The sequence below is a fragment of the Alexandromys fortis genome, unplaced genomic scaffold (genome assembly GCF_014885135.2).
Source record: "Alexandromys fortis isolate MF-2015 unplaced genomic scaffold, M_Fortis_MF-2015_v1.1 scaffold_256, whole genome shotgun sequence".
Lineage (NCBI taxonomy): Eukaryota > Metazoa > Chordata > Mammalia > Rodentia > Cricetidae > Alexandromys > Alexandromys fortis.
In genome coordinates, this window is record NW_026068135.1 from 1,205,315 (window position 1) to 1,220,367 (window position 15,053).

At 35.8% G+C, this 15,053-nt stretch overlaps 1 protein-coding gene across 1 annotated transcript in view; it reads right to left on the reverse strand.

Moving 5' to 3' along the window:
• Pola1 (DNA polymerase alpha 1, catalytic subunit) overlaps positions 1-15,053 on the reverse strand; it is a 313,417-nt gene that overhangs the window by 133,742 nt on the left and 164,622 nt on the right. The window lies entirely within an intron of this gene.

Below are 15,053 nucleotides of genomic sequence, written 5' to 3' on the forward strand. Positions count from 1 at the left end.
TCCATTCCCCCCTCCTAGGATGGGTATGATAAGAAATTCTAAACAGAAGTCAAGTTTTAAAGTCTCTGAATGCTAAAGGGCTGTTACGTTGGGCTGAGAGGTCATAACTAAGGACTCTCTTGTTTGAAATGGATCAAATTCCAGGGATAATCAAGAATCATGAAAATTTAAGATATTCAAGTAAAAAGGTTTGTTTGCTCATGGTAATAGCCAGTGGTCAGAACCAAAACTAAGGCAAGAGTAGCAGCAAGCTACAGGCCACTAATATAACAAGAACAATGACAGCTATTACTTTGGCAGAGATAATCTATGCTGAAACAAAATACAAACACACACAATTTCTTTCAATACAATTTTCTTGTCTTCCCACTGACTTCTGTGATTACCACAGAAGGCAGGGTTCTAAACACATTTCTCAATTGAATCCTCAATCAATAATAGTAAAAAAATTCAGATAGAAGATACAGGAAACACATTATAGTATTAGTAAATGTTTGAGAAATAGGCTGAACTTACCAATATGCAGAGAATCTGGAAAGAGAAAGCTCATATTTTTATCACCCCTATAACTCAGTAACGTTGCTGTGAACATCAAATTGAAATTCTTTTCATTCTTAGGTTAGACAATCTTCCTTCTCAATCTTTACAATTATTTCTTTGAAAATAAAGACATCTCATAAAATTCACTATTTAATAGAATATGTAAACAGTAACTGTATTTTCTGTAAGATATGCCAGCTTTACCTTACCCTATAGACAAATTAAAAATTCAGCACCATGTTCTAAATTGATGTCAGTAAGAACATGGCATTAGTGAGCACCCAGGTTTGTTCCTGAAGTAAGCACTCAGAATGAGAGGGAAAATGCTCTTTACGTTTCATACACATTCTAAAACAGGCATTATTCAGAAACTCACATTTTATTATTTCACTGACAGCAACACAGATTATTCTTGCTATGACAATGAGATTTACTTTGTTAAAATAAAAAATAAATAGCAAGAAAAGTAACACTTAAGAAAAATAGGATCAATACGAAAAAAATTAAAAGACACAAAAGGAGTTTGTTTGAAGCACAGTCTTAGGGTTGGAACGCAACTGCCTCTCTGAAAATCTAGTGAGTCCTTACTAAGGCTTTGGCTATTTTATTGGTAATTCACACTGCCTATAGTAAATGGGTAAAAGAAAACAGGTGCAATCAATTTAGATATCCATTTTTTTACCTGTTTTATTCTTTGAACTTTCTATAACTGGATAGATCAAGATGCAAAATGTCACTTCTTTGTGGAAAGTTTTTTGAGAAGGAAAAAGAAAGGTCTGGTTTTTAAATCAGAAAGGACCAAAATTACACTTTAGGTCTATAAATTATCTTTATAAAATCCACTGAGTTTCTTCCTATAATATTCAAATTCCTTATTTATAAGGCACCACCTTAAACAGGTACTACAAGAGTTAAATGACATGGTGTATATACAAATGTTAACAAAGTATTTGAATGACAGCTCACAAATAATCATTTTTCTTTCTCCTGCTCTCCAGAAGCCACAATGTTATGGCAAATAAAATGATTGGCCAAATAAAATAACATGGTTTGATAGACTATAGTAAAGAAATAGATGAAAACACACACACACACACACACACACACACACACATATTCATTCTTCAGGAATTCGGGAAGCAAAATAACTTTTCATGGGTAAGATGTTAAAAAGCTTCCTAGAAGTTAGAAACTTCTATTTATTTCTTCCTCCTGTTCCTCCTCCTCCTTTTTCTTCATCCACACTGTAGTCCAAATTGGCCTGGAATTCACTACGTGGCCTAGCCTGGTCTCTGATTCATGTCAACCTTCCGATTTCAGTCTTTTGAATGTGGAGTTATAGGTATGGATCACTGTGCTGGGAAGGCCTTGGTTTTTTTTTAAGGTTTCTTTTTTTATTTTATTATTCAAAATTCAAAAACTCCACTTCCTCCCCCTCCAGTCCTATGAAAGAGCAGGGTACCCTGCCCTGTGGGAAGTCTAACCCCCCCCCCCCCCCCGCTCCATCCAGGCTTAGGAAGGTGAGCATCCAAACAGACTAGGATCCCAAAAAGCCAGTACATGTAGTAGAGACAAATCCCAGTGCCATTATCATTGGCTTCTCAGTCAGCCCCCCTTTGTCAGCCACATTCAGAGAATCCGGTTTGATCACATGCTCATTCAGTCACAGTCCAGTTTGGGTCTTTAAGACTGAGGATAATTTAAAGAGAGATGGCAAGAATATAAGAATAATTCTGGCAGTCAGAAAAGAAAACCTCAAAAAACAAAACAAACCCACAAACAATAAAGGTCTGATTAAAGGAACAATTATTTGGCAGTGTTGCAAAGGAAAGTATAGGGGAGAGAACAGACAGATAAGGCAATGTCTCAAAGTCATAATAAAGACCTCTGCTATAATTCAACATAGATATAATTAAACTACTACAACTCTCAAAGGACACAAAAGTTTTTGTCATGGTCTCAAAGTGGTCTATCAAATAGGATAACATGCTACCTACAAATCTAAGGTTAAAAACTATCCAACATAATTTCAAGGTGGTATATGAATAGGATAGGATGCTACTTACAAATCTAAGCTCAAAATATTACCCAAATCAGTTTCCAACATAATCTAACCCACAAAGGGCAACCATAACTAAATAACACAGAGCCCCAGAAAAAAAATTAATTTGCGCTATGTACAGACCTTTATTTAAAAGCATAAAAGGAGGAAAATGCACAAATACAACACTGAATACAGGTGTACAGCAGGAATTGAGGCCTAGAACAGAGAACATTTTTAGAGTAGCTAAAGAAAACTTCTGAATGTGGAAGATGAGAAAACAGCACAGCAAGAGACTGCAGCAATATCATTAATGCAAAATATTCAAAGATTTCCAAAGCACACAGGCAGCAAGATAGATTTCTCTAGATACAGTGTTTTCGCATGAGTGACCTGCAGATGACACGCTAGTTCTACAATTTATGACTTTTGGATTAAAGCAGGGAAGGGGGGTATCCTTCAGACACAGAGAGCCCTTAATGATAGCACAGCTACAAACTGCACAGTGATCAAGAGTTACTGAACTAAGAAAAACCTCCGCAAGTACTCTCGCAATTATTTTGGCTCTTGGACATTTCAATGTGAAACTACTCATCGATATTATTCTTTTTCCAACATTCATTTTATAGAGTATCAAGATAGAACCAAATGTTGGCTTACTATAGTAAATGGTGGGGGGAGTCTGCTTTGATTTCCTTTCCTTTGTCACCACCTTGGGTTTGTGTTTTAGAATGCCAAATAGGTTTTGAAAAGTGGGTATAGGATGTGTGTATCGGGGGAACCATGCTCTTGCCTTTGGTGGAGACAAAAGATAGCAGCTATTTCATTCTTCTGTGTGAGTACACTACCTCCCTTAACTCTCTCACCATCCCATTAAACTGTGATTTTCAATAGAGATCTGAAAATGTATTACATTTTACCTGTTATTTTGAGAAGAATTAGTAAGCAATTAGAGGGAAAAGGATAAAAGTAGGGCAAAACTGTTTCTGTTTTTTTTTTTTCAGACCAGCTAACATTTGAGAGTTTAAAATGACTAGAAAGGCAAACTGTTAGGTATTCAGAAAGAAAATGTGAATGTTTTCCCAAAGGCATTATTAACAATTAATAATCATTACATTGGTGCCTTGTTTACCTGACCTTGTGTAAATTCAGCAGCCTGGTAATTAGACCCAGATTTTGCACATTTGTATATTTCCATGCATAGATTTGACTCATTCATTCATCCATTAAAATCTGCTTGACAGACGTAGATGAATAATCAAGCTACAATTTGTATTTACTGGATTATAGAAAATTGCCCAAACTGTTAAGTTCAAGGAAAGCGCATTCTTGCCTCTCTCTTATGACTGATGTAAAAGCAATTACATATCAGAGGATTGCCCCAAAGCTCTCAGAAGTGGCACTGCTTTTGCAATCTGGGGTCTTTAACAGAATTTTTTTTTTTCCTGAATGTAGAGACTGTTTAAGGATTAACTCTAACAGAAGGAAGGGAAAAAAACCTGCACGTGTGTAAGTTTCTTATACAATTCACTTCACCGTTGTCTTATAGTAAAAGTCCTAACAACATTCAGAATGATCAACAATGTAAGCGTATCCTGAAAGGACAAGACAAAGACAGGGGAAGGCCTGAAGAGGAGAAAGACGTTGGAAGAGCTTCATGACATTTTCCCCAACTCTCCCTAGAAAAGTTGCAACAAGACCTGACCAGCCCTCTTTCTAACTGGATCAACAAGAAACAAAGACACTATATGAGACTATCATTAATTTATTTTCACTTAAAGGAGATCAAATTCCAGGGTCACTTTTCACAAAAATTCTCATGTTTAGTACTAACCAAACACGCTCTTATGTGGAACTGTATTTTACTCTACTATATTGATTTGCTCTCAGTCACTAAGTAAACCATTGCTAAAATATGCTATTTTTTAGCCTAAGGTACAATACTTCTTTAGAAGATACAACAAATATTTCTTTTCAAACTGCTTATTGTAATTGTCTAGAAAAAATGTTAATTATTCCTGACTTCTAAAAATGTATAAAGTCAGCATTATCAGACTGTTTTAAAGCTCTAAGATCATAGGCTATACATACACATGTAAAAATGTTTTATATAGTCTTTTCTATGGATCTGGCTCCTCAATTTGAAGAAAAAATGATTGTTTAGAACCATTTTACAAGTATATTTGCATTATGAAATTCAAAATCTGACTTCAAGCAGATTTTTCATCAGATAGGTAACAATTAGATAAAATAGGTGCCATATACAAAAGCTCAACAAGCAAAAAATGCACCCAAACTTCCAAACCATGCCCATATTGATTTTATTGTTATCAAATTCTAACTTTTGGGGTTCCCCCCCTCAAATATCTCATCTTTTCTTGCTAAAAAAAAGTCAAGCGATGATAGAGTTCAGACATTTGTGAGAATAGTCTGAAAACATCAGATTACTAAATAATCAAATTAAATTAAGCATTGGTTTTCAGGATGAACTGTTCTTACAGGCCATGGGTTTGCAAATACAGAAACAGAAATTCAGATGCTTTTAGTGAATGCAATGCCATATAAAAACGAGTGTCTGATGAGCCAGTGGCACTGATTTTTTGACACTTTAACATGCATTTCAGGGGTCTCATGTCAAAAAGGTATGGTCTTGGCAATTCACTATGATAAAACAACTTAGATCTTAAAACCAGACACAAAAGTTATGTCAATAGAAACAGCAGAGAGAGGTGGTAGTGAGGGGCTGTTATGTAACTTTTGAAAGGAGAGATAGCTGGCAAAAGAGGCCGAGGCTACTCAAAGCTTTCCCCAGTGTGTGACTAAGATGATTTGATCTGTTTGCAAAGTCTTTTGCAAGAGTTCTTGCTCTACACAATGTGCTTCAGTTCCCCTCTATCTGATAAAGAAAGGACACTAGCAAAAAAGGTATAGGTGTTTTATCAAGTACAGTGATGGTCTAATCAAAGAAGTCATCTAAACTCATGTCCTTTGTTTTAGTGTCACTGTAGTTGCTTGTACTAACAACTCTGCACCACTATTTTGAAGCTGTATGGTAAAGACAGATTTTCTGAAATCAAGGCTGCACAATTCTCATAGGGAGCCCTTAGCTGTGGACCTAAACCTTCTGTCAGTTCATTAGGTACACCATAATTACTAGTTATGTATGGAAGGAAGAGAAAAGGTGCTAACTGCTAAGAAGACTAGATGAGATAAACTTCTCTAAAAATTTTGCTGTAAGTCTTCAATTTCACATTTAATCCTAAGCTACTTCCTTACTTTGACTGAGTTCTCTTTTTTTTTTTAACACATGTTCTCGTCTCTTTTTTTTTAAGATTTATTTATTTATTATGTATACAACATTCTGCCTCCATGTATGCCCGCACGCCAGAGGAGGGCGCCAGATCTCAGTACAGATGGTTGTGAGCCACCATGTGGTTGCTGGGAATTGAACTCAGGACCTCTGGAAGAGCAGCCAGTGCTCTTAACCTCTGAGCCATCTCTCCAGCCCTGACTGAGTTCTCTTAACCTGTCACCAGTTTCTGTGAGTACATGATCAATAAACATAACTGACAGGAGGCAAAGCTAAGCAGGTCTCATCACACTTCCTTCTTGAAGAGTGCACTTTGTGCATGCCAAAGTGAGAAAAATGAACACACAAAAATAAACAAATATACATACAGAAAGCATGATGCTAAGGCTTTCTAAAAACGTCTGGTTATTTAGATGTGATACTAACGGAGGCGGTGGTGGGGAAGAGACAGAAATCTTTAATTAAGGAAGGAAGGAAGGAAGGAAGGAAGGAGAGAGAGAGAGAGAGAGAAAGAAAGAAAGAAAGAAAGAAAGAAAGAAAGAAAGAAAGAAAGAAAAGGATTGCATAGAGGTAAGAACTAGTGGCTGGCTGCTCTGCTTCTCTGATCTTTCAGCGTTCACCCCCTAATATCTGACTCTTAAAAATGTCCCATGAATTCAATAACTTCAGAAGTTATCGGAAGAAAAGGGCTAGAAAAAGGGCTGGCTGGCTGATCATTGTAACTATCAGTTACTGGTTTCCAGTGGTAATATATACGGGTTTACTACTATCTTTGTCCATGTCTACAGATAATCTACTATATATTTTTTGAATAAAGACATTTGTAAGTTCCTGAAAAAAAAAAAAAGTTCCACTGTAAGACTGAAAGTCCGCCGGGCGGTGGTGGTGCACACCTTTATTCCCAGCACTCGGGAAGCAAAGACAGGTGGATCTCTGTGAGTTCGAGGCCAGCCTGGTCTACAAGAGCTAGTTCCAGGACAGGCTCCAAAAACTACAGAGAAACCCTGTCTCAAAAATCCAAAAAAAAAAAAAGACTGAAAGTCCATCTACTGCACTGACCCTCACCTGGGAAGAGGTGGGTGATGGAGGATGAATACAATCCAAACACATTGCACAAAATTGTTGAACTAAGAAAAATTTTAAAAAATAGTGCTTTGGTCTTGCATAAATTTTTAGGAAATTAAAATGACAAGGGCAGTAAATAGACTTCTAGGATACAAGCACTTAATCTCTTCACTCAACTCATTATAATGTAACACAATACAAAAATTCATCCTCTTATGCTTCCTTTTACAGCAATCTTATTATTTTAATAAAAATTACACGTGCCCATTGTAAAACAGTTAAGAAGAAAAAACAATGTGAAAATAAAAAATCTCCTACAACTTTCATCATTCAGGTGTAATTTTTCCCATTTGATAAATATTTTGAGAAATATTTCTAGACTACACATTCATATAAACAAATTCATGAACTTTTACAAAAGTGACAGTATACTTAGCTGGTACTCTTAAAAACTTGACAGCATTAGATTTATGAAATAAAATTTAAGGTGTTCACGTGCGTAAAAATACTCTGGTGAGGATCAAATGATTTACTTATAACCTTCTTGTTTAGAAAAAAAACTTTACTGAGAAGTCATGTGTTAGGCTTAACATGAGCACTACCGACAGCCTACACATAACTTTCTACATTATAAAAATACTACAACAAATAAATATACAATTTTATTTCTATATACCAGGTAATACAAGTGAACAAGTCATTAAAAATAATAATCTCCTACCAAAATGACTACTTAAGTATCAATCCAGCAAAAAAAATACAATTATGGACTGAAAAATGACAAAATGTTAACTGACGAACTCAAAGAAGGCTAAAGTACTTAAGAAGATAGTGCTCAGAGACTAGAAGCCTTCACGTAAAAAAATCAATTGTCCCCCAAATAATATGGACTTCAAGAACAACAACTACAATCACCACTACCTATCAATATTATTTTTATGATGAAGACAAGTTTATTCCAAAACTTTTGCAAAAATGCAAAAGGACTAGAATGGCTAAAGTAGATATGAAAAGAGTACTCATACTACACATAACGTCACAGTATTCAAGAGTGTGGTGTTGGCAAATGGATAAACACAGACATCAGTGAAAGAAGAAAAAGAATAGAAATAGCCCCATGTAAGTGTGCACAAAAGATTGTTGACAGGGGCCCAGAAGCAATTCAATGGAGGAAGGACAATGTTACAAGTAAGCAGACATAGGCGAAAGGAATAAAATGAAGCCTGTCCTAAGTCTCATACAAAAACAAACTCAAGACAGATATTGCATCAAGAGTACACGTTAAAAAATTTTAAATTCTTCATCTTCAGAATCAAAGTGCAATATAAAAAACAAAATACTGATTTCCCAGAAACCGTGTAAAGATAAAGGAGAGAACATACTCCAGGAAGTTGTCTTGTGATCTCCACACAAGGCATGTGCATTCATCCAGACAGTAATAACGATTTAACAATTTAAAATTTGTGTTTTGAGACAGGACTTCACTATGTATTTCCGGCTGTCCTTAAACTCACTATGCAGAACAGGCTGGCTTGAAATTAACAGAGATCTAAATGTGCCTGCTGTCCAAGTATTGGTATTAAAGGCACTTGCCACTATGCCTGCTAAAGATATTTTTAAAGAGACCAATGCTAGCTTCAGACTTTGGGAAAACATTTACAAATCACATATAACAATGAAATTGTATTTAGAATATATAAAAAACTTTCAAACTCAACAACAGAAAGCAAACGAGCCAAGTAAATGGGTTTTACAAAACACACTTGAAACAGCACACCAAAAAGAATCTAAGTACGTCATGGTGTTTTGAATGAAAATATATATGAATATATTTAAATACTTGGTCCTCAGAAGGACTACACACACATGTGCGCGCGCGCGCGCGCACACACACACACACACACACATCCATATAAATATATTTGAATGCTTGGTTCCCAGTTGGAGGAACTGTTTGGGATGAAATAGGAGGTGTAGCCTTGTTGAAGGACATATGTCACTGAGGGTAGGATTTGAGGTTTCAAAAGACCAGGCCATTCCTAATGAGTTCTCTCTCTGCCTCATGCTTGTGGATTAGATAATAAGCTCTCAGCTACTGTTCCAGTGCCATGCTATGCCTGCCTGCCTGCCTGTTGGCATGCTCCCAAATATGGTGGTCATGGACTCTAACCCTCTGGAACCATGAGCCTCTAAATTAAATGCTTTTTTTTTTAATGAGTGCCTTGGTCATGGTGTTTTGTCATGGCCAAAGAAAAGACAGAAAGCAAGTAAATGCACAAAAAGAGTTCAGTATCACTAGACATCAGGGAAATAGATATTAAAACCACAAAGACTGGTCACTCCGTGCTTATAGTTCAAATTGAAGAAAATAATATGTACCAACAAGGATGCTAAGTAAATGGAACTCTTATATAGCTAATAGGAATGCAAAATGATATTACCATTCTGAAAAATAGCTTGGTAACGCTTAAAAATTTCAAACATACAATTCAATATTGCTCCTGGATACATATCCTAGAGAAATGAAAATATGCTTGTATAAAATCTGTATGCAAATGTTAGAACATAATGCACATACATTTCTACTCTTATTCAAGATATTGTACCTATGCAACTCATTTAACGATGTAATGTAAATTTCTAGTCCTTGAAAATTATTACCAACTGTTTATAAGGAATATGCAGGTTAGTAGTTAATCACCTATTATAATCAAACTTATAGTCACACTTGGTATGTTTTCTAGGCTAAATAGACATATTTTAGATATATCATCTTTAAATAATTCAGAGATCTACAGAATATGGCATTTAAGATGTGTTAATAATATGGGTTCTTTTTAATTTTTTTTTTAAATCACAATGAGACATGTCTGCTCCTGGAAGCACCAATCTACTTCAGAGAAAATGATAGGCATCAAAGAAAACTCAACACGGAGTTTACTCTCTTTCTGGCAAATATAAACCACTGGGCAAGAAAGTGCCCTTACCTTAATGGCTGACAGTATTCTGTTCAAATTGGACAAGCAGGACACAAAAATAGAGTGACGACAAAACCTTGCCAAGACAAGGTGGGACAGTCCTTCAGAAATCTTGCTTAACAAAAAGTTTGTCAGATATTCTAGGCCTTTAAGACAAAGATGGATGCCCCAATGTTGCAGAGGAACCTTGGGTGACTGTCCAGACAGCTGTTTCTGTTGTTTCTCACATTCTTTTGGAAATCACTTGTCTGCACTTCCTGCTTACTCAGTTAATATTTCCTTCTTGGGCCTCTGAGGGAGTTGGAGATTAGATAGTTATAGTTACTGTTTAACTTGTTTACCAGATGCAGAAAGCAAGTTATGATAGAAAGAAAATTAGGTATAAGACTTTGGACTCATCAAGATAGAATGCAAATGGACTAGACATTATTGATGTATTTATTGCCAGCATATATTGCATATGGTATCATACTTATTATATATAATTTTTCTTATATTAGTTATAGCCATCTTTCCTATTTTAGAGAAAGAGGGAAATAAAATGGGTGTTTTAATAAATAAAACTTGCCTGAAGATCAGTGCAAAGTAGCCACACTAGTCATACAGGGCAGGCAGTGGGTGCACACACCTTTAATGCCAGCAGCCACATTAGTTAGCCACAAATGTTGAGCGGTGGTGATGCACACCTATAATCTCAGCACTAGAGAGGAATATAAGGTAGGATGAAACAGGAACTTGCCTTCTTTCAGTCTGAAGATTTCATGGAGGTAAGAGCTCTTTAGTGGCTTGCCTGCTTTGCTTCTTTGGTCTTCAGGTTGAACCCCAATAACTGTCACTGGGTTTTTATTATTTGTGCTACATGCAAACATTTACAAGCACCAGATTCCATAATTGTTCCCAACTGGAAACAACATAAACCATCCTTAAATGGGTCAAACAAATACACACCCACAAAGTGGAGTAATAGCAATAATAGGAGAGCCTTCTGTGACAAGACAGTCTCAAAGGCTGCATACTCTATGGATCCATTTGACAGTCCCCAAAAGACAACTGTGTAGTGATGAAAAATATATAAAAGTTGGAACAAGAGTGAGATGATACTGTTTTGGGATGGAACTGTTCTGTATTTTGACTAAGGGTGGTAGGTACAAATCTATCTATACATTTGCTAGAATTGAAAAAGCATAAACTGCTATGGATGTGGGTGCACATCTGAGTAAGAGAAAGTTATCCTTCTTAATGATTTAAGACCTTGAGGTAACTTCTAGAAAGCAGGAGTGGTGAACATAATCAATGAGTATAAGAATGACTACTTAAACTTTTGAGGTTCTCTCTGTCCTCATGACGCACTGAAAGTAAGTAATGAGCTAAAGATAAAGAGTTCTCTTTCCTAAACAGAGCTATTCTTGCTATGAAACTTTAATGGAAATACTGAGATGCATTTTCTTCAGTATTCTTTGAGGGAATTGTCCTGATAATTTCATTTTGTATTCAAATCAATTACTGCCACTTTTGTAAAGTAAAGCTACCAACTTTCATGTATACAGTCTGGAACTGGCAACCTATTTAGTATAGTAGAAAACAAAATAAAATAAAAAAATGTCCTCATAGTTACACAATTTTATCTGTTTGACAATACACTATACAATATGCTACAGTGAATTTTACAGTGAAATTTGCCACATTAATATTTCATTTATTGTAAATGTTAAAATAAATATATTTAAAATGCAACCCAAATCTTCCCCTTTAAAACGGAATATAGTTATTATAGCACTAACACAAATATAAAGATAAAAATTAAAGCAACCCATATTCTTACTAGTAAAGACAATCACTATTAATATTCTGATGTCTTTCTGGTTTTTTTAGAAACATTTCTATAAGTACAGAGTATTTTTACCACGTAGTTGAAGCATTCCTTATATAATAATTTGCTTTCTTATTTTTCTGTTTCCATTGTCCTGTGTCTTTAATCTCACAAAATACTGCTTTAGGTGGCTGTACATTATACTATCCTGTTGATATGCCATAATTTATTTAGCAATAATTTATTCTAGGATATTTAAGTTATATCCAATTTTCATTATTATAAGCAATTACTCATCAATATATTCTTGCATATAAATTTCTTTTTTCTCCTTTCTAAAATTTACTGTGTGGAGGGTGGAGTATGTACATGTCTGTGTATGGGCATATGTTCCCATGCATGCATGGAGGCTGGAGGAGGTTGGGTGTCCTGCTCTTTCACTTTTTACCTTAATCCTCTGACAAGGTCTCTCACTAAGCCCAGAGCTAAAGTTGGGCAGCAAGTTCTAGTGATCCTCCTGTCTCTGCCTCATGTACTGCTTGCGTTACAATTATGCATGTGACCATGTGTGACTTTTTATATTGGTTCTGGACATTTGAACTCAGGTCCTCATGCTTGCATAATAAATGCTCTTAACCCACTGAGACATATCCACAGTCCCAAAGAGTACATTTCTTTAGGAAAAAATGCAAGAGCTGAAAGTGAAGCTCCTGGAACCCACAAATAAAAAGTCATAGCTCTTTTCTGGAATATCAGTCTTTTTCATTGAGTTTGCAATTGTATTGATGGTGCAAGATCAATATGTACAATAAAATGTCTGCTAAGCAGGCACTAATAAAGGTAGTGGCTATAAATTATACTATTAACTTTTATATTCCTTACCATTGCACACTCACAATACCTAATAAATAAGTAAGCTAGGCTCATTTAGCAATAACATATATTCGGAGAGCAGAATCTTTTATGAAACTCAACTATATGGATTCTTTTATTATCGTGCAATGATACAGTAGTTCTCTCTATGAAAAACATTTGTACAACTATCTAAGTTGGGAACTGAGCTACTCTGTTCAGCGAAACCCATTTTTAGCTAAAAGAATAGCTGATAAACTATGGTTATTCAGACCTAAGTACCTAAAAGACATTTCCTACAAAATGAACCAACGAAGTCTATCACTTCAAAAAAAAATCAACTCACATTATGTTACCAAACCTCAGTATTCAATGTATTTTCATTGGAATATTTACTACCTTTAGCTCAATAGGGTCCCAATGAGGCTGATTAAAAACTGCATTTTTTATAAGATTATAACATTTGGAAAACATGTATAAGTCACTTAACCAATATTTTCTAAATAACCATTCCATGTTAAAGAATCATGCATAGATAAATGATTCACTCAAGGTTTAAGACAGAGCAATGGGTTTCGATGTACTACAACATAAAAAGATCAAAGACATGATTTCATACCCAGTCTTGTTAACCTGTAAGAAACTAACTTGTTGGAAAAAAAAAAAAAAGAGAGAGAGAGACAATCTTGGCAGAAGGGCTAGCTCAGTAAAGTGTTCACTGTGTAAGGAGAAGTACCCAAGTTTGATTCCCAGAACCCATGTAAAAAAGCTTAGATGTGGGGAGGTGAACACAGAAGAATCCCTGGGGCTTGCTGGCTAGCCAGTTAGCTAAATCAGTGAACTCCAGGTTCGCTGAGAATAAGGCAAAGAGGTTATTGAATAATAAACCCAACAGTGACCTCTCACCAACATATGCTTTTGCACACACAGACACATAAAATCACACACATAATTGTACATACCTATATGAACACATACACATACCACCCCCAACACACTCTAAGAAACTATTTCAGTGTAGTAACAAAAAAAATGAATTACTGAAATTAACAGAAAGGGCTAACAAAATATGCTTCTTTCCCTAACTACATTGGTATGTGAAACAAAATTTTCTTTACAAACCAAAATAGTAAATTACAATAGATGAGATGCTGAAGAAGATATGAGAATTCAACTATTATTGAAGATAGGTAAGAAAGAAAATTGTAAGAATATAAAACAATACCATTGTCTTGATTAGATTATTTTCAATTGGAATATGAAGTGTTTTTTTTTTTTTCAAAATGGGCTCTTTTTGAGATAGGGTCTCACTATGAAGCACTGGCTGGCCTGGAACTTATATATAGATATCAGACTGGCCTTTAATCAGAGATAAACCCAAGTGCCAAGATTAACAATGTGTGCCCAAACCCAGATTTTTAAAAAATTTTTATTTTTACATAATATTCTTATTGTCACTCATAAATGGATCGTTATTTTAGCACCTCAGTTTTAAGTTAAAATAAAATATGAATTCACAGAAAAATAAACTCATTGCATTTTTAGTATATTAAGAGTGTACTAGGGTCCCAAAGATGAAAAAGATTGAGAACCTCTGAACTTTATATACTACTACAAAGGAATGTTTTACTTAAAATTCTTCAATGGGTCTTTCTAGAACAGTAGTTCTCAACCTTCCTAACACTGTGTGACCCTTTAATACAGTTTCCTCATGCTGTGTTGACCCCCAGCCATTGAATTATTTTCATGGCTACGTCATAACTATAAGTTTGCTACTATTATAAATCGTAGTGTAAATATCTGTGTTTTCTTATGCTCTTAGGCAATCCCTGTGAAAGAGGTTTTAAACCCTCCCCCAAGGGGTCATGTCCCACAGACTGAGAACCATTGTTCTAAAGGCTCTAAAACATCACTACATCATTAAATGGAAATGTGAAGTTGAGGGGCCTGCATGATTTCTAAATCCTTGTGCATCATATGGACATCAATCCTGAGGAGTGTTAGTTTGATTTTAGACTGTAGCCTTGGTAGTCCTGGATCCTGAGAGTTGGCTAGTAAATCACCCAGGTTCTAAGAAGTACCAATATTGTTGTACCTCTAACAGCCAAGGAACCTGAAGTACCTGTACTGCCTGAATGAGAAAGCCCTTTCAAGAAACAAGCCAGGTGAGGGATTTGAGCTCACCAAGGCCAGCTGGACTGGGACTGAATAAGCATGGGATAAAACTGGACTCTCTGAACATGGTGGACAATGAGGGCTGCTGAGAAGCCAAGGACAATGGCACGGGGTTTTGATCCTAATACATGAACTGGCTGTGTGGGAGCCTAGCCTGTTTGGATGCTCACCTTCCTGGACCTGGATGGAGGGGGGAGGACCTTGGACTTCCCACAGGGTAGGGAATATGGACTGCTCTACAGACTCGAGAGGGAGGGGGAATATAGTTGTGGGAGGGGGAGA